Genomic DNA, 6,000 nt, shown 5'->3' on the forward strand with positions numbered 1-6,000 from the left:
CAGCTATTTCTGTCACGTTACATAAAGGTTGTTTTTCTGCAAGATTGAAAAGCAATGTTTTCAACACCACGCAAAAATAGGCCTATACTATAGCTAATATATTACATTTTTAACCAATCAACACAATTAAAAAAGGAAAATGGCAAATCTCATGTTCAAATACAACTGTTGTAATTGTCATCTAAATGCAATGGCATAAGGCTAGAGACTATTAAGTAATGTGCTTGTCTTTATGGAACTTAAGCTGGTGTTCAGGTGCTTTGTTATCTTCAGTTACAGACCCTCAGGTCTGCCATAGCAGTGTTTTGGTTTAGGCTGTGTTATTGAGCGTGTTACAACAAATGTTACTTTCAGCCCCCTTGTTTTTAAGGTCCTGTCCACACTAAGCCAAGTAAATAAGAATATGCACAATCATTTCTAAAAATGAGAGCATTTTCTAAAAAACTATGCTTTTCGAAAATGCTCTCTGATGTGCATACATTTGAAAACAGCAGGTTCACATTGTAGTCTGCGCAGTGAGAACGCAGAGTTTCAGATACGATGATATGCGGTTGCCACAATGCTGATAAAATTGAGTGTTGCAGACACCACCAACAGAAAACACTTCTAGTGTGGACCCAAAACTTTTGAAAAATGATGATGTGTGGACGAGATAATTTTCACCTTAAATATGCGTATTTAGATTTAACCAGCTTAATGTGAACAGGACCTAAGTCCCATACTCATGAACCATGTTGGCAGTTTGCCGCATACAAGACAACATGAGGAATTGTGAGAGTTAAGTTAATGTAAACACCCTACACTCGGCTGTGACTTGGCACAGTGGCTGGGAGAGGGCTGTTTACTTTCACTGGCTCAGTGAAACTCGCATGATACAGTTTATCTATGCATCTCAGAGTCAACATGGCACCAAAACTGATGACATTTGCTGATGCATTTTGACTGCATCAAAAGTATATGACTGGAAATGCAGTTTACATCAGAGGCAGGTAATCTATAACCTATAGCTCACTAAGAAAATTGTCTGCTATTTCTGTATAAATATCTTGTCATTGGAAAGTTTTCCCAATCAGGGCTTGACATTTTCTGCATACATGTCTGTGTACCTGATAATATGTGAGTATGTTGGATAACTATGTTGTTATTAATGACTTAGACTTAACACCTTGACAATTGGAAAAAGTACAAGTTGTTAAAATTGTGTAAATTGATCATTATGATATCATGTATGATAATGCAACTTACTTAACCAGTCTTACTTAAATTATGTTAAGGAACAATAATAAACACTACAAATATTGTATGCAAATATTTAACCTTGTACTGATAGTGAAAAACTAATTTGTCCACCTATCTGTATATATCTGTTTCATGACCAGTTGCCATGAAACAGTTTTTATCCTTTTTATGATTGTTAAAAAAAATCACAGGATTTTAAGACGGTAATTTTTAGGCCTTGTGAAACTCAGCACTTATCCTGATTGTGAAACTACCCCATTCAGATAGGCCTTCAGATTCAATAAAGTGCAAGGTCTGTAAGTGTTCTATTGGCTATTTACCAACTCCGTGTCATTAGGGTTCTAGCATCCACTTGCACACATTGTTATTTCCATGCCATGACTTTTTGTTTGTAAAATTGCTGATTCTGTTGACATAACAGTTTTAGTATACAGTCATAGAATTAGTTGCAGTTATTACCAGCTCACAATCCCTTTACGTACGATGTGTTTTTTTCTTCCTTGGCATGTGTCGAACGATTGTGTCATGAACAAATAAAGGAAACCCAAATGAATAAGTTACTGTTGTTTTATTGTCCAAAAGTACCCTGTAGGGGTGTCAAATTAAATTCCCTTATAGTCATTATTAACTGTCATCAATTATAACGTGTATGGCCTTTGCCGTAATGCTGTTTTCAAGAGGAGCAGAGATAGTCTGACCACGCTCACACTAGATCTCCTTTCAGTGAGGTAGGCCTACTACACTGGTTCATTACCGTTTTAGATGCACCTTTGGCCGCAATCACAGCACTGTGTGGATAGGTTGCTATTAGGATTGTCCATCTGGATACTGCAATTTTTGGCCATTCTTCCTTGCAAAACTGTTCTAGCTGGACAGGGATCTTGTATGAGCAGCCCTTTTCAAGTCCAGCCACAGATTTTCTATAGGATTGAGGTTTGGGATTTCACTTGGCCACTTTAAACCGTTTTTGTGTAGCTTCCGTTTAATGCTTTGGGTCATTCTCTTGCTGGAGGAGATATCTTCTCCTGAGTCATAGTTATCTTACAGACTCAATCCAATTGTCCTCCAGGATTTGCCTACAGTAGGCTACTTTCCTGTGTATTTGCCGCATTGTGTATTATAGGCCGCAGGACAGTGTTTTATGCAAGTTAAAAGAAACAAAACTGCCCCTGCAGCTTCATAGCTGAAGAAATTTAGCAAAATCAATGTATAAGCTGCGGCTAATAGTTGGGAAATTACGGTATATGCTGAATTCATTTTTACCCTCTTTACAAACCTTCCAGGGCCTGCTGCAGAGAAGCATAACCACAGTATGATGCTGCCACTACCATGCTTCACAGTGGGGATGGCGTGTTTGTGGTTATGTGTAGTGTTTAGTGTATGCCCCACATGACAGTTAGTCTGATGGCCAAAAAGTTACATTTTGGTCTCATCAGACCAAAGAACCTTTTTCCATTTCACCTTGGAGTCCCCCACATGTCTTTGGGCAAACTCCAGTCAATATTTAATATGAGCTTTGCACACTCTCATAAAGAGATTGGTGAGGAATGTGGGCAATAGTTATTGTATGCAGAATCGTTTTCATACGTGCCTTGGTGGCCTCCCCCAGTCTTCTTCAAGATAGTCTTTATTACATCTCATTATACGGGTGAGTAAAATTCTTGTGTTTTTGTTCTTGAACAGTCACTCCGTTTGTGGGGTGCTCTAATGTGCTCTAATGATGGATGAACTCCAGGGGATGTTCTTGAATTGTTTTGTATCCATCCCCTGACTTTTCAATGAGCTTTTTCTCTGAGTTGCTTAGAGTGTTGTCTTCATGGTGTAATTGTAGCCAGGAATACTGATTAACCAGTGACTGGACCTTCCAGACACATGTGTCGTTACTATACTATACGATACACATTCACTGCATCAGGCTCTATATCTAGCATCAATTGGCTGTTGAATTAGATTAGTCACTTTAAGGGAGGTGAATATTTATGCAACCACTTATTCTACATACATTATATTTTTTAATTAATTGATATTACCTTGTAGAATCTGTTTTCACTTTGACATAAAAGAGTGCATTTTTGTAAAATCAGTTTATTTTTTTAACTTCACTTTTCTGGCGCTCCATACTATATACTGTACATGTGTTCATCTATCTAAATGTATTCAAACAAATCAATAGATAATACATCAATAAATGAAAGCCGTTCATATTTTAAATGGCATCTTGTGAGGTAGCCTACTGTCCCTCACTAATACACACCTTTATGAAGTTTCCATACAATTATGCATGTTGTCACTTAAGTACTGAACCACTAGATGTCACTACTACACTGTTTTAACTCTGTCTCAACATTGAGACTTTCTGAATGCTGCCACAAAACAATGTTGGTGGTAATTGTTTGATGCTGCAAGAAGGCAGGCTACACTATATGGACAAAAGTATTGGGACACACAGTGATTACAACCACAGGAACTTTTGATGCCCCATTCTAATATCTATTGGCATAGGATAGCTACTGTATACCAGCTCGAACATTTCTGGGAAGGCCTTTCACAAGATTTTTGGAATCTGTGGGATTTTTGTTTGCCCATTAATCCAAAAGAGGATTTGTGAGGTCAGACACCGATTTTGGAGGAGAATTATTCTTGACGTTAGTTGACAAAATTGTCAATATTGGCTATATTTGTTATTGTTTTATTGAGTGTTATTATATAAGGAGTGTTCTTTTTTTTATGGCAGGCCTGTTGCCAACATTCCTGTGACCCTTGCTGCTGTAATCTTGGGAAGAAAAAATATTTTATATGTGCCAGGCCAGTATTTAATTGTTTGCCATCTCTGAGCATAATACTAAGTTATTTCCACTATATTCATGCTTTATCATCACTAAATTCTCCCTGATCTACATTCCTGACTTCTGGAAAAAAAATGTCCAAAATGTTAGTAGAAAATGTACTGATAAACTTGGAACATTTATGCATTTGTTTTGGGAATGTAAAGCTGTTTACTGTTTTTGGGAGATGGTCCACGAGGCAATTCAGGATATCACTGATTGTGTTTTTGAATTGAATCCTATGCTGTACCTGATGAATTACGAGGACAGCTGGTTTACATTGGAAAGGAAAACTGTGATCACAATACTTTGTCATTTTGGCAAAAAATGTATCCTCACAAACTGGATCTCAATCTAAACCTACTTTGGGCCAGTGGCTGGAACAGATAGTTACATTTCTCCCATTGGAGGAATTAACAAGTGAACACCATGGTAGATTGCATTGTTTCACATCTGTGTGGTCCTCAGTATTAAAATACTTATAGGTGTTGAGGTGTTATGGAAGCCCAAGTTGCTATGATAGTGGCCTTAAGGTCATCTGTATTGTTGGGTCTGGTGTTTCTCATTTTCCTCTTGACAATACCCCATAGATTATCTATGGGATTCAGGTCAGATGAGTTGTCTGGTCAATCAAGCACAGTGATTGTGAGCAGTGGTAAGCAAACCAGTTACTAGCAGTTTTGGCACTGTGGACAGGTGCCGAGTCCTGCTGGAAAAGGAAATCAGAATCTCCATTCAGCTTGTCAGCAGATGGAAGCATGAAGTGCTCTAAAATCTCCTGAAGGCTGCATTGACTCTGGACAGTGAACCAACACTAGCAGATGACATGACACCCCAAAAAAAAGGAATTTGATTTGGTCTTCTCCATGCAGGCAACTCAAAGTGCAACAGAAAGATGCCATATGCAATAGAACAATAGCATTACACAAAATAACACAACAATAAAATTACACAAATATAGCCCTAACAAATATAAATTGCATTACTCTTGGATAAAAATAAGCATACATACATTATATGATTAATTTAACAATGCAATACTTTTGTGTAGTTTATAATTAATAATAAAAAAATACCATCATTATTCACTACAAAACAATAACTTAATAATAACTTAACTTACGTAGCCATTAGATCCTTACCACCTATTCTGTCCATAATCTGCATTGGTGGGACACCTGTGAGAAGGATTAACATTTGATTCATTGACTGTATATAGAACACAGTCAGTGGTCGTTTCATACATAATTTTGCTACAGTGAAATTAAAATAAAATGATCTTTAAGGCTCTCACAACACATTGTGTATTTCACTGTGGTCATTACAAGCAGCACTTACACAATACTATGTTTAGATACTAATGAATAATCTCAGAACACATGAACATAAGAAAATATATAATTTAATAAATCAAAGGTGATATGTTCTATGGTCAACAATTTAAATACATTCCAGTCTGAAAAAATATGTCCTTCATTTCAGACAAAGTGACTGTGAAGAATACATGGGAGTTGCATTTTGTATAGATTCGTAAATTCGTAAAATCCACTGGATTTTTTGATTTTCAGTGACGTTTAAGTAGTATACTATAGACTATACTACTTAAACGGCACCGACAATCAAAAAATCCAGTGGAAACTAGATGGTAGAAGTGTGTAGGCCAATCTGCCCACCAGCTTTTTCTACTTTGTCACCTACAGAGTTTGACAGGTATGATCTTTCAAAACGCCATGTTATTTCCCATAGACATTTGACGACCGAAGGTTGGATGGATACGGAAGTTAGGAGGCGGGACTTATTCTGGAGAGGTCTGTTATACTGAAATCAGCAGGGACGGAGCCAGAGGGGTGGCTCCAGGTGGCACAGGCCACCCTTGAGATTCGATTGGCCACCCCAGGTGCCACCCCCAAATCCTAGTCTACGATTGGCTATTAAC

This window comes from Alosa alosa, chromosome 20 (genome assembly GCF_017589495.1).
Source record: "Alosa alosa isolate M-15738 ecotype Scorff River chromosome 20, AALO_Geno_1.1, whole genome shotgun sequence".
NCBI lineage: Eukaryota > Metazoa > Chordata > Actinopteri > Clupeiformes > Clupeidae > Alosa > Alosa alosa.